The sequence below is a fragment of the Podarcis vaucheri genome, assembly GCF_965113315.1.
Source record: "Podarcis vaucheri genome assembly, chromosome: 12".
Classification (NCBI taxonomy): Eukaryota; Metazoa; Chordata; class Lepidosauria; order Squamata; family Lacertidae; genus Podarcis; species Podarcis vaucheri.
The window spans coordinates 25,156,993-25,183,703 of NC_138750.1; the positions used below are offsets into that span (position 1 = coordinate 25,156,993).

The 26,711-nt window shown below is 41.8% G+C and overlaps 1 long non-coding RNA gene across 2 annotated transcripts in view; it reads right to left on the reverse strand.

Moving 5' to 3' along the window:
- Window positions 1–26,711, reverse strand: part of LOC309515591 — a 190,279-nt gene that overhangs the window by 47,713 nt on the left and 115,855 nt on the right. The window lies entirely within an intron of this gene.

Here is a 26,711-nt window from a genome sequence, read left to right on the forward strand (position 1 = left end):
AGTGGGGCCTGGAGCTAAAATAACAGTGAAGGGAAGGAATAGGCTGACTGATTGTTGGTGCTTAAGGAATCCAATATATAATTTGCAATTGTGATTTTTATTTTTAAGTGCAAACATGATCAGGTGGTCTCCCCAAGAAATGCATATGTCTAATAGACATTGGCAAGTGATGACAGATGACAGTAAACTTGCATTTCATTGGTACAGGATGTGATATATCCGAAGTCCAGAAATCCTGCCATGAAGTCCTGTTTGTGACATGCATTTCCAAGGCACGAGATGGGTACAGACTGACAAAGATATTCAACAAAGACTGGAGCACATCACACAAACAAATGTTTGGTCCATGTAGCAACTCAGCAAGATATCACATCTGTATCATTTCCACTCTCCTATTTAAAGGGACCAAGTAATTGGTTTAAATGATTTCTAGCTAATTCTAGATCTTCTTTATTGAAATTTGCCTTATAAATTAAGTAATTAAAATTCCAAAAGATAAACTAATTTCCCTTAAAAATAATAAATTCAACAAGATTACATTTCTAACAGGAAGCTTTTGATTAACATGACAAAGAGATCACCGAATCCTATAGATAGTTAATTAAATAAATGGACCTTTGTTTATTTATTTATTTATTTATTCATTCATTTTTTTTTATTAGTTGCTAATGGAAGATAACAGTGCAAGCCTGTTCTTGGTATAAGCTTTCGTGTGCATAGAGAGTTGAAGGGCACTGCTGGCATTATTGGACAAACAGGCCAAACCGTACGCCAAAGGATAAATGGACATAAATCTGACATCAGAAATCACAAGACAGAGAAGCCAGTAGGAGAACACTTAAGTCTCCCAGGACATTCAGTACAGGATGTCAAAGCAGCTGTCTTATTACAAAAGAATTTCTAAAACAGACTTGAAAGAGAAGTTGCTGAATTACAACTTATCACTAAACTGAAAACTATGGAGAGACCTGGTCTTAATAGAGATATTGGATTCCTGTCTCATTACATATGCATACTATCCCTTGCTTTTTCCTGTAGGACTAATTGCAGTTGTTAACAGTCGTCAACAGGTTTCCCATACCCATTGAGTCAATCACCCATCTCCTACTACCCTCCTGAGAAAAACACCACCCCACCCTCCCACTATACATAAGGGTCTGGTGACTTCTGTTTCACTGTATCTGAATAACTGTGCATGCACATGAAAGCTTATACTCAGAACAAACTTAGTTGGTCTCTAAGGTGCTGCTGGGGGACGTGGGTGGTGCTGTGGTCTAAACCACTGAGCCTTGGGCTTGCTGATCAGAAGGTCGGCGTTTCAAATCCCTGCGACGGAGTGAGCTCCTGTTGTTTGGTCCCAGCTCCTGCCAACCTAGCAGTTCGAAAGCATGTCAAAGTGAAAGTAGATAAACAGGTACCGCTCCGGCAGGAAGGTAAACAGTGTTTCCGTGTGCTGCTCTGATTCGCCAGAAGCAGCTTAGTCATGCTGGCCACATGAACTGGAAGCTGTCTACGGAAAACACCAGCTCCCCCAGCCAGTAAAGCAAGATGAACGCCACAACCCCAGAGTCGTCTGCGACTGGACTTAACGGTCAGGGGTCCCTTAACCTTTACCTTTAAGGTACTACTGGACAATTTTTTAAAAATTTTTATATATTTTGACTGCATCAGACCAACATGGCTACCTACCTGAATCTAGTGCAAGCCTGATCTGCTGGTGGAAGGGAGAACCACAAACAGTGGGTGCCATAACAGAGAAGACCCTGCTCTACGGAACAGCCAAGGATACTTTCTGAAACTGATGACTCCGGCATCAAGACACATCTTTTGATTGTGTAGTCACAATTTAACTATTTTCACTTGATTCTGACAACAAAAATGCACACAACACAAAGGGAGAAGTGACTTGGGGAGATAAAGCATTGTTGTTCTTTTAATTTCAGTAGGAATCCAAGTAAGGAAGATACTTGCTTTCTAAAGGAAAAAGCTGCTAGCACAGTTACATTATTTTAGCAATCGCTCAACATTTTCCTTCCTGAGCTGTACTGTCTTTGCCCAAGGCATTTTTAAGGCAACAGGAAGAGCTCCTAGCTGTGTTTAAAGTTTGTATTTAATTTTGTCTCATCACAATCTCACTAAATAATTGCATTCTTATGACCTGTCCTAGCTGTGAAAAGGGCAGACAGATTTTTATCTGGTTCATTTAATTTCTTCTGTGCCTGGACTCTTATGAAGTGTTTTGGGAACCCTGTTGTTCTGCTCTGTTAAATAGTGCCCCATATCTGAAGCAAGCAGTGGAAAAGAGGAAAAAGCACAATGAAATTTAGGCCTCTATTCTATTCTATTCTCTCTAAAAAGGGTTTAACAAGATTGGTCCATTTTAAATGTGAAAAAGCCCCCCACCCCCAAAATTTGAAAAGCCATTGACTACTTGACAATATGTATTCTGTGCTGTGATATGAGGTGGGGGGGGCAGACAAAAATCTCTCTAACCAGTCACATGTATCATTCATTAACTAGCTCCCAGAATTAAGGTTTCTAAGTGGATAATTAAAATCACGTTTATAAAGTATAAACTTTTCTTTCAAGTCATCAATCTCCTCAAAAAATGGATTGCAGGATTATAGCTGGATTAACTATACATAGATTATATTCACATTTCTGTGCTTCTCACAGTTGCTTTGCAGGTGTTATTTCTCCAATTTTTATAGAAGTTGTAAACTTTATTTCTGTTGTAGGGCAAAATTGCACTGCTGCTAAGTATCCTGTTGTACGCTATTCTGTTCTGTTCAGCAGCTTTTCCTAGTACACTGGTATCTAAGGAGCGTGAAATATCACATTGCCCTATGATATGTCATAATAAATAAATAACTGAAACAATGTATCTTTTGAGTTGAATGGTTTTTGTGCCTATCACCACATCTCCCTCCATCTTGCCTCAGATGTTTGTTTGCCGCAGATATTTCCTCTGGTACAAAACTTCATAATGAGAAGTTATGACTGAAATCCAACACAGCTTTGATGTGTAGGGGCAGACAAGGAAGTGCTGCTCAAATGGTTTTCCCAACACCACCAACTGCTGCCTATTACCAAGAAGGGAAGGCAGGGCCGGCTTGCCCATGAGACAGGCTAAGGCAGCTGCCTTGGGTGGCAGAAGCTCATGCGGCAGTGCCCCTGTTGGTACCGCCTCTGCCACACATTGCAGGCAAGGGAGGCTTTGGTAGGAGCAGAACAGCACTTTCCCATTTTGCCTCAGGCTGCAAAACATGATGAGCCGTCCCTGGGGATGGGCAAGGAGGGGCAAGACAGCATGCAGATTAATGTAGTATAGGTGCTCCTGCCCCTGTGCCTACTCCCAGCTCCCCACTGCCTTGCTCCGCCCTCAGTAACTAGCAGCCATTACTTCTATCGTGAAGTCAAGTGAGCAAAACTGCCCCAACCCTCTGCCTGCTACTGGTTTCAATTGCATTTCTCAGGGAAGGTAGCCGTGTTGGTCTGCCATAGTCAAAATAAAAAAATTCCTTCCAGTAGCACCTTAAAGACCAACTAAGTTAGTTCTTGGTATGAGCTTTCGTGTGCATGCACACTTCTTCAGATACACACGAAAGCTCATACCAAGAAATGCACACGAAAGCTCATACCAAGAACTAACTTAGTTGGTCTATAAGGTGCTACTGGAAGGAATTTTTTTATTTTGACTATGGCAGACCAACACGGCTACCTATCTGTAACTGGAACCATGGAAGGCACCACATTGAGCCGCATGAAATGGAAGTCCATCAACCTGTGTATCTGAAGAAGTGTGCATGCACACGAAAGCTCATACCAAGAACTAACTTAGTTGGTCTTTAAGGTGCTACTGGAAGGAATTTTTTTATTTCTCAGGGAAGTCCTACTCACTCCTAGGTTGGCACTTGATTTTGCTTACAGGAGGAAAAAAGCCCACAAAATTACATTAATACAATATGTCCCATTATCCATACTAGTTTTTCACTGTGAAGTACAGTAAGCCCTCAATTTATGCAGGGGTTACGTTCCGGGGATTGTGCCTAAAGCCAAAATCGCATATAGTCAAAACACATTAGGAGCAATGGCGGATGGAATAGCCACCAACTTTTGGCGCCCCTTTTAATCTTTTTTCCCCCTTTTTTAAAAAATGCCAAGTGCATAAAGCTTAATGCACACAAGTTAAACGCATGTAAGTTGTGGGCTTACTGTACGTAAACATTTTTAAATCATTTACCCAGATACTAATTCTTGTATTTCAAATCAATGAAAACCTCTGAAAATACAGGGTCATGGGCAGCAGTCCAAGTCATTCCTGCATCAAACTGGCCTTGATAATCCACAGACACTAAAAACTACCCCAGTCATTATGTTATGGATAAATTCAACAAGCAAGTACCTTTGTCTATAATCTTCATTCTTGCTTTAAGATGGCAGGATAGAGAGCCATTTGCTTAATTAGAATTGTTGTGCTTTGAACTTTAAGCAGGCACCGTCAATTCTGCAGATTTGAGAGCACTTTGCAGGCATTAATTAGTTAAATTTAAGAACATAGGAGACTTCCTTATACCAGGTTAGACTATTTGTTCACCTAGCCCACTGTTGTCTACCCTTGACAAGCCACAGTTCTCAAAGCTCATTCCGATCACCTGCTCCTCAGACCCTTTTAACTGGATTTGCCACAGATTGACTATGGGACCTCTCATCAAGCATGTTTTCTACCACTGAGTTATGGTTACTCCCATCATACTTTCCCCTTCCTTTGAGAGAGATAATGTGCACTATCTTACCTTAAACTGACCCATTAACAAAAAGTTTATAGTTCTAGGCAATTTCTAGAACTCCAGAAGCAGGCAGCTTGTGACTATGCAAATGAATGTCATAGGAGTGAGCAACGTGGTGGCCAAGTTTGATGATAATACTAAATTATTCAGGCTGATAAAAACAGAAAGGAATTTGTGAGGTGCTCCTAAAGGATCTCTCCAAAATGGGTAAATGGAGGCACATTGCAGTTCAATATGAGGAAGCGAGAAGTGATGCACGGTGGAGTTAAAAGCCCCAACTTCACATCTACTACACTAATGGGGTCTGAACTGGTTGTAACGGATGAAGAAAGAGATCTGGGTTTGAGTGGATAGCTTAATGAAAATGTTGATCCATTGTGTCGCAGGTGTGGAAAAGGTAAATTCCATGTAAGAGTCCTTAGGAAAAGGATGGAGGAAGATGGGGAAAAAAATAAACTGTCCGTATCAAAATTCATTTATAATTGCTGCAACCACACTTGGAATTCTGCGTACAGTTTCTGCATCTATCTATCTATCTAGCTAGCTAGCTATGTATCACAGAGCTAGAAAAGGTGCTGAAAAGCACAACCCAAACGCTCAAAGGGCTGGAGCAACTTTCCTAATAAGGAAAGGTTACAATGCTTCATGCTTTTTATTATGATAAATAAATAAATGTGAGTAAACAAGGATATTATAAAGTTGTGTGTGGTGTGAATAAAGTATTACTAAGAGACTTTCTCTCGTAATTCTAGAACCCTGGGTCATCCAATAAAGCTAAATCATGGGAGATTTAATACCTATAAAGTAAATAATTTCGCCACAATGGTGTGGTGATGGTCACCAATTTGGATGGCTTTAAAAACATTAGACAAATTCATGGAGAATCAGGCCATCAATGACTGCAAGTCATGATTACCATCTTGCCTCCAGTATCATATGAATGCAACTTGTCTCTGTATTCCAGTTCCTGCAGATCATGAACAGGAAAGTGTTAGTCCTCTCATGTCCTACTTATAGGGTTCCCATAAGCATCTGTTTGGCAACGGTGATTGGAAAGGCCTTCAGTTTGAGCCAGCCATGCTGTTCTCATGTTCTTACCATGGGGACAAGAATTGCTATTAAATAGACTCAAGTCACTATAGAAAGTGCTCTTGCAGTGGTCCTGTGTCATTCAGGCTTGCAAACTGGATAGACATTGCTATTAAGAAATAGCAAGAGACAGAATGATTTAGGTAGAGCTCTCAGGAGACTGAATGTGAAAGCAGCAGGGAGCAGACCTAGCATATATAGATCACTTAAAGCACTGACCTTTATGTCTGACACTTTTCTCAAAGCCCACTTTTTATCTTAAGTGAAATGGGATAAAACCTTTGGAATATTCCATCTCATTTGAGCTTCTGGGATTCATGTGGGCCATAGACATCCCACAAGGAAGAGAAAGGTCATACATTACTATGAACATTCTTACAGCTCAGCAAAACACCCACCCTTACATACACCCCCCCACAAAATGTTAGGCAGTGCACCTGTGTTGACAGCAGACCCACAGTTTCCATGATACACAATTATCTTAATTCAGTTCCCATGCATTATAAAGAGTGAAGGGACATGTAAAAACTTTAATAGTGATGCTCTTTCCTTTATTGCTGCAGACTGGGGGTGGAAGGATCTATGGCTCTCCAGATATTGCTGTTGAAGAAAGTTACGGGAAGGTAATGTCTACCTGTACTTTAGATACCAAAAACAGTTTGTCTGCTATTCTATGTGTGGACATCAAGCCTAAGGATGTGGAGAGAAGGAAGAACCTTGCCTTTCAGGGAAATTGACTTCTACAGCTTAATATGGTCCAAGCTAGATGAGATGGCAGAGATCCATAACAGGCAAATACCTGTGTCAGAAGGGGCAGAATAGGGGTTGGGATGTGGCACTGGGATATCTTCATATTATTTTACCTGATGAAATTGCCCCTCAAGCTATCTGTTATGCTAAGAAGAACTTATGGACACAGCCATTAGCTTAGGTCAACTTCCCTACAGGAGAAACTTTGTTAATCTTCCAGAAGTCAGAAGACACAATTCTTTTCTGCAGTAGGCTAGCATGACTACCTTTAAGGCAAGCGCAGGAAAGGTCTGCCAGGGCTAGTGATTTCTAAGAGAGGTGTGCCTCAGATTCAAATGAATCCCAAGGCAAGCTGGGACTGGATCTAGACACATCAAAAAAAGCATTTCAGGAAAACATGCTGTAAACTTTATTATGGGAAATCGGATTGGCAAAAGACAGGACTCCACAGCGCCATCTGGTGTCACAGTGTTACAACACATATAAAACACTTTTTGTTTACTAATGTACCTGAGTCCTGGGTTCCTTAGAGATATTTTGCATTTGTCAGAAGCAAAGCTGTCATCTCTAAGTTTGCCAAACCGCCTCCAAGTTTACCATAACGCCAGGGTGGTGCGGTGGGGGGAGAGCAAGTACCAGATTGGGGAGAGGGCATGGGGGAAGAGCTCCATTGTGACTGGCAGGTCTAGTTTGTAATCAGAGGGGATGGTTTTGCTAGCACTCTCCAATCCCCATGCTTTGGAGGAGGGAAAAGCTTTCCAAGACTGAAACTTGCAAGCTCAGGAGGGTTTCCAATGCAGTGGTAGCTCTAGCACTCCATTAGGCCCAGCAGGCAGGGACTAGGATTAGGCCTGCACCTTAAATCATCTTCGGGTGGCATTCACATCACTTGAATGGGAACTCCTTTTGCAACTTGTAAGATTATAAGTCATCGGCAATGTATGTGCTCTTCTTCCCCACCCCACCCCATTTATTAACCTTGGCATCAAGTTATTTGCTTCTGTAGAAATAAAAAGCATTTACTACCTTCTGCAAGGTATTGCACTAAAACATCCATTTATATCTCTGCTGAACTGCAAAGTCTCCACTACATTGGCACCTTCTAGTAGAGATCCAGAGGCTTTAGTCTCTTAAAAAATTATACTCATTTCATCATTCCATCAGTTTTGAGGTCCCACTATATTTGCTCCTAGAGACTGACACTAAGAGAGAGGGAGAGAGAGAGTTGTGGCTTACGAATACGTCTGGCTGGAGGTATTTTCAGTCATGTCAGCATAATGAAAGTAGATGAGTGTGTTCAAACTCTGTTGGAAACAGTTACAGTTGCCAGCTGTAGAACAATTTACCCAGCAGTGCTGGTTTGGAATGTAAAGTGGCCTTTGCTGTGTGTTAGATTAGTGTATATAGCATTTCCCCCTCTTTTCTTTAATCTGCTTCTCTTCTTATGCATTGTTTAGACCTAGGAAGAGCACCATGGATGCAATCAACGAGGCATTTCGGCAGCACAACCTCCATTCATTTCGATAGGACAATTTTTTAATATATACTAAAAAACAAAACAAAAAACCAACCCATGCAAACCTCATTAAAAGGAATGAGGATTGCCAAAGCTATGCACCCTACCTAACAGATCCTAAACGGATTTACTTGGAAGTAAGTACTATTGATTTTAGTGGAGGCTGATTGCTCATCTCTGCATTTTTTTTTTATTCAACAATAGCCTGCTCAGCTGCAGCACATGGATGAGTATGCCATAAATGGCAGAACTTTGAGCCTGCCCTGAACAGAAACTGTTTGGGTTGGGAAATATAGACTGAGTGCAGTGTGCAAATAATTTTATTTGGTGTGCTTAGGATTGCTGTGGCTGCCCCTATCTGAAATGAGTGGGCTCGATACTCCATGGCGTAAACACCAAACCTGAGAAGCACCTGCGGAGGACACCAGCAAACTGATGTCTGGTGAGTGGAGAACCATCTAGTTGCAAGAGGCTGGGGGAAAATACTAGAGATGATTGAAGATGGGCCCATGAGTCCCTGCCCACTCCAGTATGCCTGGTGGTTCCTAGACTGTACATGAATGTCACAAAGGCTCAAAGCCCTGGTCTAAGGTATCAGTCCAGGATGCAGTGGTAATTTCCCCTACCTTCAGCCCTAAATAAGTGCTAAGGAAAAGGCCAAGTATGGTTCCTAACCAGCACACTAAGCTCATCTTATGTGTATCTTGCATAGTGTATTTTGTGCTGGAGCTAATAGGTTCTTGGTCTCCTGACAACTGTGTTTGCTGAGACTACCATGTACAAGCTTTGAAGCCCCTGAATAAGATGCATGGGTCAAGGAAGCCCTGGGCTTTACTGAAAAAAGACATAATGAGGTGGGGAATAACTGCTACAGTGAAGTGGGCATGGCTACGACATCAGCCAGGCTCTCAATGAGAGAGCTTAAAGAGTGGGAGCAGGGCTCTCCCCGTAGGGCAGTAGGATCTCTGCTTGCTGGAGACCCTCACTTTGCAGCTCACGCTGCATTGATCAGCCCAGTTACTTTTGCTGAGCCATGGCAAAAACCAGAGGAGTCAGGTTTGAATACAGTAACACACTTGCCTGCAACAGAGGAGTGGCAGTCTCAATTACATGGACCTTCTTCCTACAAGAACCAAGTACCTCCTAGAAGAACTCATACTCATCTTGTAGCTGGCAAAGTAGCTGCATGACAATGAAAAGAACGGCGAAGGATTGCCCTTCTCACCTGGAACATGGCTGGCTGGGCTGCATCCACCAGATACCCTAGCTTCATCACTTTCTTAACTGGCTTTGATATTCTTATCTAGGACATAATGAGGTGACTACTAGGTGGATCACCATGGTTCTAGGGGTGAGTTCCTGCTCCTTGAGGGGGGCCAGACATAGCAGCACCATTGGTTAAGGCATCATTGGCTCCTAGGGTGACCATATTCTGGTTCTCCCCTTAACTGTGGAAATGATCGCAAAGAGCTGAGTAGTACTGGAAAACGAAAAGGGGTGTAGATAATAGTTCTCCCCTGAATTATGGTACCTTTCCAAGTGGCCAAAGTTGCCCTGGGAAGGGTGCTGAGCTGTGGTTATAGCCAGGAGCAGAACAGAGGGAAGAGAACTCCCCTCCAGTCCACTCTCCAGGTACCACTTCAAGGAGACAGCATATAAAAAGTGAAAGTAAAGGACCCCTGGACGGTTAAGTTCAGCCAAAGGTGACTATGGGGTTGCGGAGCTCATCTGACTTGCAGGCCAAGGGAGCCGGTGTTTGTCCACAGACAGCTTTTGGGGTCATGTGGCCAGCATGACTAAACTGCTTCTGGTGCACAGAGGACCGTGACAAGTGCCAGAGTGCATGGAAACACTGTTTACCTTCCCACCACAGCGGCACCTATCCATCTACTTGCACTGGCATGCTTTCGAAGTACTAGGTTGGCAGGAGCTGGGACAGGGTAACGGGAGCTCACCCTGTCATGGGGATTCAAACCGCCAACTTTCCGATCGGCAAGCCCAAGAGGCTTAGAGGTTTAGAGCACAGCGCCACCTGCATCCCATAGACAGAATATACTGCTCATTAGGTCCCAGAGGCAGGGCCTACCCAGGGTGATGCTGCAATTGTAGGCTGCCACCCATGCCCATCCTTAACAGATGCTGCTTTCTCCCACACACTGACGCAGGGGCACATCTTGAGATCCCCAGACATGACAGGCATCTGGAATTTCCCCAGGTCATTTAGTTAATGCAATTTATCAGGGACAGCCTAGATAGGACTTTTATTGCACCATTACCTAAGGGTTGGGTTTTATTGTGAATGCAATGCACGGGAAGGGAAGGTTTTGTCCTTTCTTCTCCAATCATAATCCTGGTGGAAACTGAACACCCCCACATTGCATATAGCTGTGGAAGTAGAAAAAACCCCTAAGTACAAAGGAGACCTGGGGAGAAGGCCAATAGCCATGTGAAAGGTTGATTCTTATCACGATTATCCCTGACAAGAGAAAAAGTTGTATCTCCCCTCCCTATATGCTGCAGTCCCAGTGTAAATTGGGCCTTTCACACCTAGTATTAAATGTTCGAAATCTCCAGGTCTGACTGCTAACAACACTATAAAAGAACTTTCTAGTTTGGTCCTCACTCTGCTTCCATCTATAATAGCTGCACAAAACTTGATTACAACCCTTGAATCCATTTTCACTTGGGTGGTAAGCTTTAAATTTGTCTCCTCAAAGGTCAGTGCTGAACACATATGCCATCTGCATTGTGGCTCTGCAAGCCCTTCAGTCATAGCAAATGTCGTATGGTGGGGGGCTGTCAAAAATTCTTTTTAAAAAGTAGTAAAATAAGATTCTTCATTTACTTGGGGGGGGAATGGTTTGTGAAAAGAGACATTTAGCCTTGTTGGAACCCTTCATTTGCAAATAACACTGACAATCACACAGTGGCTATTTCTGATACAAAAAAGAGTGGCATAAGTGCAACCATGGCATAAGTGGAAACTCACATATGCTGCTGAGTTGTCCCATTAATGTTAATGGGATTACTCCCACAAAAGGGGTTGCATAATTACAGTCAAGTTACAGTCAAAACATATTCCTGTAGTTATCAATAGCATGTTTCTCCACAGTATGACTGATGCTGTCATATATAGAAAAAGCTGTGAAGAATTCCACATTAAGAAAGTCATTGTAGCAATGCTTGTGAGGGTCTCTGCATTTCTTACCAGACAGAAGTTATCTTGCAGACCACTATCATATCTAAGACACAATAAAGAGGTTGATATTTCTGCTCCAAGAAAGGCAACAAAAGCCTACGCAACCCCTTGCTAATCATTGACCCTATCTTGACATCTTTACTCCTGTTGAGTAATGTAAACTACCCTCTGACATTCGCCTGAATATATGCATAACAAGCCACATGATTTTAATATATGTATTTTTAATAAAATTCACAAATACTATTGTATTGTCTGTCCTGCTCCTGGGCAGGCTAGAGCCAATGTGCAAGAGGTAGGCTTGCATGGAATCATGTTGTCTGCCTCTTTTTGTTCAATGAAGAAAGAGATTTTCAGCACCACTTTACATAACAAAACAACATGGAGTGGTTCCTGAAGACCACACCCCATAACAGATGTTCTAGTAGCTGGTATTCAAGTACACAATAAAAGCATGACCCTATTCTCTACCTAGGGACGCGGGTGGCGCTGTGGGTTAAACCACAGAGCCTAGGGCTTGACGATTGGAAGGTCAGCGGTTCAAATCCCCGCGACGGGGTGAGCTCCCATTGCTCGGTCCCTGCCATCAAAGTGCAAGTAGATAAATAGGTACCACTCTGGCGAGAAGGTAAACGGCGTTTCCATGCGCTGCTCTGGTTTTCCAGAAGTGGCTTAGTCATACTGGCCACATGACCCGGAAGTTGTACGCTGGCTCCCTCGACCAATAAAGCGAGATGAGCACCGCAACCCCAGAGTCGGCCACGACTGGACCTAATCGTCAGGGGTCCCTTTACCTTATTCTCTACCTAGCTTCTCTTTTTCAACACCTTGGTTATGAACATGCTTTTAAACCCACCTCCTTACTAGTAGTCCTTAGAATATACTAGAAAGTGTGAATGGACAAAATATATATTGCTTGTTGCAAAGATATGGGATCAGGGCACTAACTCTAGCTAAAATGAACACTTCTTCATTAAGTCCCATCTTCAGAAGTATTGTATTAGAGTCATCTCAGATTTGTTGCATTACTGTGATCATAGGTAAAGAGACAGTCTCAGTGATTGCCATGAGTAAAACGAACAATTTAGGGTCTCCATTTTTGAAAGATGGGCCTCATGTTGGGTAGGCTTCTCGACGATGAAGCTTGTAGAGAAAATATTGTCTACCTCAAGTCATGCCCAAATGGCCATGCTGTGGCTTCACTCTGTGGAAGAGTCAGTATTATTATTATTATTATTATTATTATTATTATTATTATTATACCCAGGTTGCCATAGTCATCTTCTTTTAGTACAGGGGTAGTCTGTGTGGTGCCCTCCAGATGCATGGCCAATTTGGGAGGAATGATGGGAGTTGTAGTCCCACAAAAACTGGAGGGTACCACATTGGCCATCCCTGCTCTAGCAGCCAGCATGTTTGGGACCTGGTTCCATGTATAGATCACATGTGCATCAGAAGAAGAATGGCAGGGGAGGGGGTGTCTCCAAAATACCTTAAAGAAAACCCTTGCATAAATAGCCCATAGCATCAGAGAGACAAGGTTCTGCTTTACACGGCATTGCAAAAGTCTACAGAGATATGGCCTACTAGTATCTAATTGGTATTTCAATACCTTTAAGCTGTGACCCAAGGAGAGAGAGAAAGGGAGCGAGGAAAATGTTACAAAGCAATCTGCCTCATGATCCTAGCGAGCAGGACAAATGCATCTCTGTATACTGTACATACATAAACAGCTTGCTCTCAGCTGCCATTTTATGTCGCTATACCTTCAATTGCAATTACATCAAATCACATTGGCATTACAAAGATTTGTGGCAATCTCAGCTTTCCACATCATTGACAGCTCAGGAGATGCATCTGAAATTCATAGTAGCCTCATTGCCTATGGCGAGAGAAATTCATGCTGCTAAATTTTTATTTTAGAATTCAAGCTGCTTTCCCTCAGTCTAGGGCTCCCCCATTTTTTAATCTTTTCCTGCCTCGTACACTCCATCAGAATAACCAGCCAATATTGTTAAACTGTCAGGTGGTCTCTGCTGCCTCTAAATTTTATCGGTAGAAATAAATACGATAGCATTTTAGAAGAAGAGAAATAAAACAATTCTTTTTTGGGAGAGTAGGATTTTTGGAATAAACATAATGAAGATCAGAGGGGGAAATGTCTGTAAACTTTAACTTGGTGGCTCATTTCTTTCTTTCTTTTTAAAAAAATCTTTTTTAAAAAAGAAGAGAAAGGTTGGAAGAGACTATTCAGGCTGATTTACTACACAGACAGATAGGGATGCCAGCCTGCATCCCAAAATTGAACTGCGTTCAAGGGAAAGAGAATTTAAAATCCCAGAAAGAAGAAATATTTCCAAATTAATGGCATTGCCCGAATGCCTTGGCTCTTTGCACCCCACCAGGAAGGTTTATTATTTTCTGGTAAAATGTTGCTAGAATGGGGAGTGGTAGTCAGTGATGCGTCAGAGCTGCTCTTTGAAGACATTAAAAAGCTGAATGCACAACAAAGAACAGATGTTCCAGCATGCTTTATTTATGCACCCATCAGCAATCTTCCAATGACCACAAAACACAGGCTTCTCTCCCCCCCCCCCCGCACACGCACTGCACAATATTATTTTCTGATCAGCCCATGCTATATATTTTTCCTGTGTCTGAAGACCTTAGTGACTGTGGCTGTTGTTGTTGTTGTTGTTGTTGTGTGTGTGTTCACGCGCGTGCACGGATGTGTGTGTGTATATGTGCTTGAAAGTCTGCCTTCATCAAAAGCAGCTTCTATTGAACTGTAGAACAGGTGTGGATTCTGCAATTAGATCACATTTCAGGAGGGCGGGTGGAAGAGAGAGAGAGAGAGAGAGAGAGAAAAGAGATGCTCAGTGCTCAGACAGACAGAGGGTAGTAATGGCGGTGAATTCTTCACAGTCAAATGCAGCACCATAGCGACCAGTAACAATGAAGAATAATAGGTATTAGTATTAGGGTGATTACTTTTAGTTTATGGACTCATTTGATTGAATACTGCCATAAGGCACTGCTAACGTGTGTTCAGGGCTCGCCAGCTGTAGAGCAAACTTGTTTTACTGGCGCTTAACTGAGATTTTCATCTCTCTCCCACCCCCTCAGCTCACAATTGGAACAAAAAGTAACGATTAGGAAGCGAGATGTGATGCAGATTAAATGTTATAATGGACCAAGAGCCCGATAGGTTATATGAAAAGCTCAGAAATGGTCTTTAAAGGCACAGTATTTATCTCCATTTTGCATTCGTCTGAAGGGCCTCCATCTTTTAAACATAAAACTAAAGGGCACTGGATCTCTCTCTCTCTCTCTCTTTCTCTCCGGCACAAACAAACAAAAATATAACTTTCCATCTGTAATAAGGAACCTATTTGGTAAGAAGCATTCCAATTGTTTTACAGCTGCACACTGTAAATACATTGTTGCCTGGCACCCCAATCTGCAAATGGTTCGAGATTCCAGGGGTTCCAGGTGCTTACCCAGGATTTGTGTTTCCTTTTGAAAATGAGGCACAGGAGAGACTGTGCTGTCTTTACAATATGTGGTTTATTTACACATATACACAACCTGAGCCTAGATGAGGGGCTTCGCAGCATTAACATCCCCAAGGGGTCTTGTTTCTCCCATAGCCACAGCCTTGCACTTAAACAGAAATCAAACATTGCTCTCAAATGTTGTTCTGACTCTCTCTCAAGCTTGATGCTTTAGGTCTCATCACTGCCAAACTCTGCTCTCAACGTTTTCTGTTGAGGGAGGGGGCCCCACCCATTTGCCATCTCCACCAAGCCCACCATCACAGCACGGGAAGCTAGCTTGGCTTGGTTAGATTTTAACACTTGGTGGATCCAGAGATTAGAAGTGTCTGGCACCCAGTTTAACACTCCAAACACATAACAATATGCTAAGCGCAACACAACTGCCAGCGGTTTGGGCGGATCTGATTTAAAAAGTCAAATTCTCAGAAATACATAGGCTAAGCACTGAGCAGGTAGAAGCTGACACGTTGTCATTAGAAGTCACAGAAAACTCCATTATTTATCGTAAACTGAGAACCCAGAACAAAGGGTTTTCAAGGGGATATGAGAATGGGTTTAGATGGAGCTGCCTAGACTTGGCGACTGAGCTGGTCAGAAGCCTGCCACTATTTTGTGGTGTGTTTTGATTTATATAGAACCAGAGATATTTTTAACTGAGAGATAAACTTTTCTTTTCTAATTTGATCTATTCCTCAGCATTTCCTGATTTACTTTTTGTAATGAGCACTCACACTTTACATTGTGGAGCTGGAACAGGAGCTGGCTTGCCCCTCAGTGTTAATTTTTGGAGGTTCACGCCCAGCCTCAGTAATCAAGTTTCTTGCTGGGAGGTGGGGCCAGCCCCATTTATAAATAGGGGGTGGAGCCGACAATAGCCAGGCAGTCGGCTCTGGAGATTCACCCTCCCTACCCTCCCTTTGTTTAATGTTTCTTGTTTGCGGATTAACTTTTTCTTCCTGTTTAGCGAGCACTGCTACGATCTTTGACTGGTTGCTGTTGAAGGACTGGGAAGAATTTTTCCTGCATTAGCAGGTTTTGTCTTCCCTGTAGCAATTTGTCACAACTTTGGCGGCTATGGCCTTGGTGGAATCCTTCAGTCTTTTCTTCCCTATATGGGGGGGGGGGGGAGGCCTGAAGTGGTGACTCACCCCCCTGCAGCGGCGATTCCAGGATGCCCCTCTTAAAGGGGTTATATATATGGGTGTCACTGGCCATACACTGAAAAGTCGTCAGTGTATGAGGATATGGGCTTGGCTGCCTGCTACACTTACGTCTCGCAGAGCACCCCCATATCCCATTTACCCTGATGAGCCCCAGTTCCCCCTGGCTGGGGGGGCTGGGAGGGATACACGCCCAAGGCCTAAACCAAGGTCTTCCTACATTCGGAAGTTTAATAAAGTTGTGGCCTAATTTTAATTCCATATAACGTTGTCAGAGTATTTATTCCTTCTTTATGATTCCTGGGGGCTGAGGCTGTTGCTGCCTGGTCATGCAATGTAGACAACCATTTATGTGATCAGAGCGCTTCCCTCTTACTATGCCAGTTTTCTGCAATTTTTTACCTACACTTAATTCCCATGGAATATATATATATATTTGGGGCTGTTTGATGCAGCCCAACATTCAGATCGTTGGCTATTCTGTTCATGGTTATGGTGCAGAATTTGTTTTAAAAAGTGATTGCTGTGAGGGCTAACACCCCACATTTGGCCTTCCTCAAGCAGTGAGGAATATTGACAAGTGACATTGGTACTAGGAAATACTTTTGCAATGTGTGGCTAACTGGTCACAGCCGCAAGCCAACTCATCATGGAAGACTATTTGAAGGACTGATCGTAGACCTGGTAAAAAGAGGTTCCTGTTTCTTTATGCTTATGGGTGGTTTGTTGAATGGACAATTTGTCTACTGGGGGAACGGAGACAAATGATCTGCCATATGAGACAGAATAGAGGAGAGAGAGAGAGAGAGAGGTCAAAGTTAGCTAGAATCTTGAGGCTATTCAAGTTGCTCCCTGGGGATCTGATATTGGCTGTTTCACCTTCTTATAGGAGTACATATCCCTGCACTAGGCTCTGCTTTTATAGATTTTAAAATAAGGCAGATATTATGACAGCACTGACATGAAACCCTACAGCTGGGACTGTAGCACTGCTTGGAAAAGTGAGAAGCATGTAGCATTGTACTTTTTCTCCCTGGCAGGTAAGTTTGCTTCACTGCTCATTCACAGAATAGCAGATCAGCACCTGAGTGAACAGGATGCACTTATCCAGTCCCCTCCTCATCCAATGCTGCACCGTCCATGTGTGTGGACAGTTATAAATAGTAAAATGTTTGTGAAAACAACATCTAAACCTTTCGATTCTATCTCCACATCCATCCCCATCACCTAGCAGCCATTCCAGGTGGCAGAATCTGGGTTCCAGGATATACAGTATTCAGCTAGGTTGTACTCAGAGCAGACCCACTGAAATGATGAAACCTTAGTGAGTCATGTCTATTATTGTCAATGGCTGTATTCTGAGAAAGACAAACATTGGCGACAACCCATCCAGCATTACAGGCTCAAGGTGATCAGAAAGGGGGGCGGGACACAGTTAGTTAGTTATCCTCTTGGACTCTCGGTGCGTTGAGCCTTTGTTTGTGCAGAGCTAAACTAAGAGTACCACAATGTTTTGGATTCTGAGTCAAGACTATGCTGATAACCATTTGCGGATATCTTTGTGGATGCAGAATGCTGTAGTGACATATGGAATGCACAAAACCTATTTGTATTTATTTACTTAAGAACATTTCTAACCCAGTTGGGATGAAAGAAAAATCTGCAAGGGACCTACAAAACATGTTAATCCCCACATCATTATAAAACAGATAAAACAAATAAAAAAAGTCCAAATTATCAATGCGGGGTCCAGCTTTGATTACAAAATTCAATGGTAAGAGAAAGCCTGGGAGAATAAAAGATGTGTAAAACAATTAGTGGAAGAAGCATCCTGGACACAGAAGGAAGAGCATTCCGAAGTACAGGGTGGCAAGAGAAAAGGTCTGTTTCTGAGTCACTGTCAAATGGTCCATGAGGCATCCTCTGATAATAAGTTCTCCTCAGATGTTCTATGTGATCTAAGAGGTCTAGATATGGGCAGACAATATTTCAGGTAACCAGGTCAGGAGTTGTTCCGGGCTTTGTATGTCAATAACAAGGTCTTGAACATGGTACAGTAGCTAAAGGCAGCATCATAAAGAGACCAGGCTTTGTTAAAATCCTGCAGAGGTACAGCATAATTTTTTTACTTAAATAGATGAATATAAGATCAGAAAACATCCACTAGTACCACCTGGTAAAATAGAAAATCCCAGCCACCTGGTACCTAAAAATCTGTGATAATTACATTTTATTTCACACAGATGATAAAAAAATAGAGTTGAGCTATATTATTTATGCTTATGATGTATCATTTTTGAAAACAACATGTTATATCCAGACAGTTCTGTCATCACCATGTCATCTGAAGAGTTGCTTTTATCATCACCACATATTGTTTTCACAGCATGCATTATTGACATGATATTCTTACAATAGCTACCTCCTGAACTGCAACAATCTGACTTCATGGTAATTAAAGAGGTATGCTAGCCCTGTTACTATCACAGCATAACGGTGACCCACAACACATATGAAAATCACCTATCCAGCTTAAGCACTCTACCCAGTTCTCTGTAATGTGTGTGTAGAAGCTAATGAGAACATAAGTACAGAAGGCGGCTGAGGTATTGAGCTAGCTCTCTATGGGACATTCCTAGGCCTCTCTCTATTGCATTGAATAATAAAAAATGAAGGGTTATGGACAACTCTTCAGCAGCTCTCAGAAGAAAGCTGGGATCGGAGAACTTTACATGAACAGTTCTACAGTATATACTTGTCACTCAAGTGTATTCCTATTGATATCCCTAAAGCAAGTGCTGGGAAAAAGCTCAAGTGGCTTGCAGATACATCTCAAGTTATGGGCAAACCAAGAGTCTGGGACAATCTAAATGATGTGGAACCTTTAGTAAGATAGGAGTAGTGATCAACACTGGTACTTTTGGCCCAAGTGGAATTGAGTACAGTACAGTACAAGCAAGCATGAAAGAAGTAATGGTGCAATGGCCCCTGAGGACATACAGGTAACACCATATCAGGGAGAGAGAGAGAGAGCACATGCTGAGGCCAGTGGAATAGCTTCTCCCCTCCCATAGCACATTAGGAGAGCATCTTTGGAAGGTTCAAAGCTATGGATTCAAAGCTATGGAGGCTCGTTGGTGAACCATAGTAGGGAGACATTCACCTACAGAATAGAGAAAAGGAGTATAGTGGGGAAACCATGAGGGGCAGTGTAGAGAAAAAGGAACGGTATGTGCAGAAGAAGAAAAAGCCTTAATGATAAGCAGAGTCACAGATTTCTCCAGGAAAGAATAAGGGACTCCAAGGATACCTGGTTTGAATTGAAGTGGGTGGGGAAGCTGACAGTAGTCTAAGAAGGGTGACATTTGGGTAAGTGAAGTTTGTCGATACAAAAACAGATGTAACATTGATTTCTTCTGGTCTGAGCTTTCATAAGCAATAACCTACTTCATCTAATGTTATATACCGTAATATAGCCTGGAAAGAAATATATTTCTATAACACAATACAACTTAAGTAGAGTTAACAAGGGTAATTCTTCTGTGTTCGCCTTGATCAGGAGTAGTCGACACGGTGTCCTCAACAAGGTGTAGACTACAACTCCTATCATATCTGACCAGCTACACTGGTTGAGGTTGATGGGAGTTGCAGTCCATGACATCTGGAGGACATTACATTTGTGTTACCTACCAGTGGTAGGCAGAGGCGGCCTCACAAGGGGTCATGCCTGGAGTCAAAACTGGGTGGAGCCAGTCTTGGTGAAAAATCTTCCGCCATATATAGTTGCCTGTCAGAATTAATTTTATGCATTTTCTAGTTCTGAGTGGCTTTTTACATTGCGCGGCTTTTTGGAGCAGGTGGGTTGTAATTGAGTCACTATAAGTGCCTACATACAGTAACCAGAGAGTTGTATAACTGCATTGTGTTGAAAACTGTGCTATGCTTTTTGACACACTTGTATTTAAAGGATACAGGTAATTCTGTAAACATATGATTATCTGTAAATATTACCTGCTAAAAAGATTTTCTTTGTGGGAATAAAAGCAAGGAACCAGTGGTGATGATAGAATTACAGAAGCCATTTTAACAAAGGTTTCGCCAAAGCTTTCATCAGCTGTGTACAGTTCACAAAAAAGGTCGTGCTTGCAGCAATTTTATCTTTTGCTGTTGCTCCTTTTTTCTTGCTGTCACTGCCTTTCCCTCTTTCCGCCTCTGCATCACCTGCACAATTTGAGCTAAGGACCGCAGGTGTCCTTAGGGCTATAGGTTGCCCAACACTGTTCTAAGTGGAGGGTACACAGGATATGTACATCAATTTCCTAATCATATTTATTTCTAAACAGCTAGGATTTGAGAGTTTAATTTATTAATGAGATTAGAAGCCAGTGCTTTTTTTCTGGGGGTACCCCTAAACATTTTGCGAATGCCTCATTTAGGGGCAGTATTTCAATATGAGTAGGAAAATGAGAGTACCCCTAAACATTTTTTTAAGAAAAAAGCACTGACAGAAACTTCTCAAGAAGGAGGACAAGAACAGGAGAAATTTCACAACGTGAATCCTTCCACAGACAACCAGCTCCAGGGATGTGATTTAAATTATTCCGCTATGTTTTGTTTTGTACATCAGCATCACAAAAGTAGAATTGAATAGAATGGGGTAGTTTAGGGAGAAAAGAGCATACCGGAGGGAGAAAAAACAGAGACAGATTCCCCCCCCCCTATCCTTTCCCCTCCCAAGTAAAGCAACTGACAGGTGCAGCATTATTCTGCAGATGGACCAGGAGTGGCACAATACAATTATAAAAGTCTGGCACACATGTGCTTCTGCTTTACCTTACTTGCCAGCTAGCCAGTCTTTAGCCAGATTTTTGGGGACATCCCCAACAGTTGTTTTGCAGAGAAAGAGAGAGCGAGAACGAAATCAGTCCATGACAGAAGATCATTAGCCATTTTCCAAAATAGGCCTTGTGTCCTAGCCAGAGCTGTCCTGCTCACTTTCTCTCTTCAAATAATGCCTATTCATGTCACAAAATCCACATTTACTTCAAATTCAGATGCGCTCAGTCTTCTCAAAGAGCCGCTTTTAATTCACAAACGGACATGGGGAAAAGACTTGTGCTTAGTGAAATGTGTAATATTAGAAAACAACAACAACTGCATCCATTTTTAATCTGAAAGATACTTTATAGTAGCCTACCGACCAAGCACCCACTCTTGCCTTAGAGAAACAAAGTGATCCTAAGTTCGGTTTTAACCTTTATTCCGGCAAGGCTAGTTTGGCTTCTTGATACATAGAGCAAATGCCAAACAAAACTTACTGTAGTAAACACCTTAACCCCCTTTCTTCTGCCTGTGCTGTCATTGCCACCGGCACTTCTGCATCAGCACTAGCTAAAAGCTTCTCTGCAGTTCAGGCATGTCGTGAAAATGACTCTTTAAGGGCAGGGAGATAGTAGAGTTGGATAGAGTTACTCCTGGCCTTTATGACTGTGTCCTAAAGCATGTGACTTTCTCCTTGTCCCTCTGGGTCCAGGACACATAACTTTGTGTCAACAGGTCATAATAATAATAATAATAATAATAATAATAATAATAATAATAGGAAGACCAGCTACATGTAAGTTAAGGAGAACTTGAATGTACCACTTCTATCCTAATAAAAGCTTGATTAAAAGTGGCAGAGATAATCCAAACATCTAGTGCAAAACTGCTCATGTGACCAAGAGCTCATTAAGACTTCTCTCTTTATGGCTAGATGCAAAACATTTCAAAATATGACTCTGTAATCGTGCAACGTAAGCTCTCCAAAATGCTTGTGATGGGCAAGGCATGAAAGCCAGAGAGCTTCACTTTTTTGAGATCTACAAATCAAAGGTTGATAAGAATTAGCTGATTATATTCGAAAAAGCTGGAATTCAGGTCAGATGTTACTGTTAGCCACTTCTGAATCATAACCTCAAAATTATGGCAGCCATTCTGAAACACATCATGCCTGTATGAATGAGCATTAAGTATTCTCAGTATCGGCATTCTCATGACAGTTCAAACTTTGTTTCTGCCAAATGATCTGCATTTTTGTGAAGTCTGCATGTGTGAAAACATCCAGGGTCTTTAACTGAAATGAGCAATTAATTCTAATGAAGGAGTGACAGAAGCAGGCAAAAAATCAAATGAATTTTCTGAAGAAGAAAAAACGGGAAATGGACTCTTCTGCATATGGACCTCATCCATGTATCATTTTAAGCAAAATATTTAATCAGCCAGCAGACTAGCCCTCTTCATCTATTGTAGTAGGTGGGGGTGGGGACCAGTAGCATCTCAAATGTGAACAAATCTATTGTGACCTAATCTTTCATGAACATGGCATCATTTTATCACATGCACATCACATTTCAGAATCAAGTTACCCTGGCAAAGCCTAAAAGGTCACATGACCAACAGACAAGACTGCCTGTTATCATTCACTATCATTTCAGGGGATGGACTGACCATTGGTCTGATCTAATGCAAGACACTCTTGTGACTTAGTGGGTGACCATCGCTCAGTGGCAGAGCACATGCTCTGCAGGCAGAAGGGTTCAAATTCACGTTCGGCATTTCCAGTTAAAAAAGGGTTAAATAGCAGGTGACTAGGCAGCTGGCATCTCTGCTGGAGACTCAGCAAAGCCACACATAGTAGACAACCCTGGGCTAGTTTCAAAATGGTCCCACCTGGTGTAAGGCTGGACTTCCTGAGAAAGCAGCAGGCTAAAAGGAATAAACTAAGACTATGTGCACATTACCCCAGAGACAAACTTTGGTCTTTAAATTTCAGTGGTGCCCAAATTTTGGTGTGTCTTCCACCTCTTGTCTTCTGTTCTGCACATATACAGTGGTACCTTGGTTTAAGAACAGCTCAGTTTATGAACAACTTGGATTAAGAACGCTGCAAACCCGGAAGTAGGTGTTTTGGTTTGTGATCCTTGCCTTGGAAGCAGAACATGTTTTGCTTCCTGTTGAGTGTGTTCCATTTGTAAATTGAGTCCCCTGCTCCCCGCTGCTATGGGAAAGCACACCTTGGTTTAAGAACGCTTTGGTTTAAGAACGGACTTCCGGAACGGATTGAGTTTGTAAACCAAGGTACCACTGTACTACATTATAGTTGCGGCACCCTATGGAGGCTCCTCAGCTCAGCACCCAGTGCAGGGGAACCAGTGCTGCCCTAAACCTGCCTCTGATGACCATTTATTGCAGCTCTAGCATGCTCCCACCATTGGTGTTTGAAGCTGAATACAACATGGCATTAGCCATAATCCACAGGTATCCTACAGCTTCTTGGGAAACGTTTCTGCGGTTTAGCTGAGATGTGTACAGTTCAGGCAACTGATGCATATGCACAGATGACAGCTTCCGTGAATGCTCATTGGGTGAAGACATCCCCTTCCCCTCTCTAGCGTCTACAGCAACGTAAGAAAGTGACTGGAAATGCAGCAAGGGAAATGACCTTGTTGCTTTTCGAGCTACTGATCTGTACGTAGCCTCAGTTCTTCTGAACACCTCCTAGTTATGAAAAGATTCGGTGGTATTGACAACACAAGCGGTTAGAGGGGCATCACTCTCTCTCTCTCTCTCTCTCTCTCTCTCACACACACACACACACACACCCTCATATACAACACCTGTGTGGTCAATGTTGACTTAGCTGCCATCTCAGCAAACACTTAAAAATATTTTTGGATACATAAAATACTGTGAGATATACAGAGCTCTTTCCAAACGGCAGACAGATAAATCTTCTTTAATCTCTGCCGAATTCCTCAGCCTGCTCTGCACTTAGAGCTAACTACTATCATTAAAAATGTTTACTCCTTCTCCTGTGCATCATCAAATTGCACCAATTTTCATAACAAAATCTTTGCCCCTGATATAATTTGCTCAGCGCTGCAGATCTGTCTGGAAACTTTTTGAGAAATTTCTTTCTGCCCTGACCCCTTGGTACAGCACTATCACAGGGCAAAGCTTGCGGCTGAATGATCGAAAAGTAGAATAGAGAGAGAACTCAAGAATCATTCAGGCCTTTGCAATGGAAAAAGACAGGATTTTCTACAATCTATATCAGAAATTAGAAATCAGACATGGAATACAGCAGTGCTTGCACCACTGTGAGGTCACATGGATTATTCTGTGGGAATAAATGATCAACCTTATTGCCAAATCCTAAGCATTCTTAGCTGGACTACCCACTAGGCTAAATGTTGTTCACAATTGTAGACTTAGGGGTAGTGCAGCTGTTCTGTGCAGGTCCCTTTGAAAGGAATGGTACGTTTAAAGCACCCTTGTACCACTTTAAAAGTCATGGCTTCCCACAAAATATCCTGGGAACTGTAGTTTGTTAAGGGTACTGGGGATTTTAGGTGTGTGGTCACTGTTAACAATCTACAGTTCCCAGGATTCTTTGGAGGAATCCATGGCTGCTGAAGTGGTATAAGAGTGCTTTAAATATATGGTGTAGTAACCTTAGTAAAACACACAGAACCACAATTCTATAGAGGATTTATGTTGGCATTTTGAAATGTGTGTTAATGTTTCTATGAAATGTTTTGAGTATAAATCATAGCTTTAGAACCTTTGCAAAAAAAAAAAAAAAAACCAAAAACTACTTGGCAGTTGCTGTTTAATTCTGTGGTTAAGAAAATGGTATTTATAACTGGTGAAAATGCATGTTTCATTCATTTTCAGTCCCTGCAGAGACTCAATATGGAATTGAAACAAAGAACTGGAGCTATACATTTCATTATAAAGAGACAGGAACATCTCTCGCCACACAAACCGAACCAGACCCTGCCATCGTCTTCTGAGGCCCTTCTTTGTGTGCCTCCTCCAATATAGCTATCAAAGCACTCGCTTGGGAGACAATGCCTCCACTGGAAAATATTTCTAGTTTTTAAATATACAACTCCACTGTAGACATGGTATAATATTTAAATTTGACTTCTGAAATCTAGACTCCCCCTTTGTTCTCTTCCATATCACCAGCCCACCAACTCACGACAACAGTTTATAATTCAGATTTTTTTTTCATTGCATACAAATAGTCTGCATTCTTAGCACCTAATAGAGACGCCTTCTGTACACAGCAAACCTACATTTCAATGCACATGTTCAAATGGTGGAACATTGTTGTTCAATATGGAAGAAACAAGGAAAATTACTACTTTCTATACGAGTCGACTTTCATTTGGTGCTACTAGCAGAACAAGGCATTTTTCTTAAAGTGAACTGAGTAGCTATATCCAAGATGTATATCTCTCTACTATTTATGGGTCACAACTAACTTTATAGTCATATATAAACTGTACTTCTGTGTGCTGTAAGAGGTATTCCCTGTCTCACAATAAAAATATTATGGAACACTGTATTTCCATATAGTAATGGCACTCTTATTTTACTAGTAGGAAAGGTATTGTACTAATTTAATTGACTATCATAAAAGTCTCACAAGCAAGATCAATATTTTATTTTCTCAACAGGTTTTTGTCAATGAAGATTTAATTTCCCATGCATTGAGTGTTTTCGTGTGTGCCGAAATCATAATCAGAACTACAACACGCTTTGCGGTTTGACTTTCCACATCTAAGGAGATTCTTCTGGCTATTGCAAGCAAATTTAGGAATCTTGTTCTGTCTGAATTCTGTTCACTATTGGTAGCCTGAATCCCTTTCACCCTGATCACAGAGATTGTGGCACACCCGCATACTAACATCCAATACATATCAAGAACCATGGACAGAACATGGAACCTTTCTTCCATGTGCTGAAATCAGCTTTGGAAGTCCTGCTCTATAGTCTTCTGCTGCCTGAAATTCTGTTGGTGGGCACAAAAGACAGTGCCTCTTCTTGGATGTAACACAGATTTTCTGCTATAGAACACAATCTCTAGAAAGATCCACCAGGTCTTTTGCCATTTGGTGAAAACATGACCTTTTCTGGAAGGTCTTTTAGAGCTTACAATTTTATTAGTTGTAGGCTTTTTAATATCCCATTCTTCCTTTGTTTTTAGGTTATTTAATGGTTTTGATTCCTTAATCTAATCTTTGCCCTGTATTTTATGTGTGTTTTCTTTTAGTTTTTGCTAACCACCTTTTATTTCTTTTTGAAAGAATAAGGTACATCTCTTTTAATCCTAGTTTATGAGTAAACTAGGATTTGTGCAAAACACAGTTTCCCAGTTTGGGATTAAAAGAGAAGCTGCAGTTTTTGTAACCTACAAACCACAGTCAGAAGCTGCTCATCGTTTCTCATACAACAAAAGTGAGTCTGTGAACTTTATTGTTTCAATTGTGCCAACCACTCTTTGGAAGATCGTCTGAATGTGCCCTTAGAGTTACTCCTATTTAAAATTTAGAAGTGCATATTCTAATCCCAACTTTGATTTCCCACAAATTTTCCATTCTCTTAATTTCTTCAAGGATATGCAGCACCATGGCAATATCACCCTATTAAACAGCATTCCCATTTACCAAAATTCTTACTATTTCAGGAGTTTGGATTTTATCCAGGCTATTTGCATAAATGTGGGTGTACAGAACATGCAGGAAATGAATCTGAAAATAAATTAGCACTAACTTCAGTTGGTACTGACTTCTCTGCCTGTAAAATATTAGTGCACAG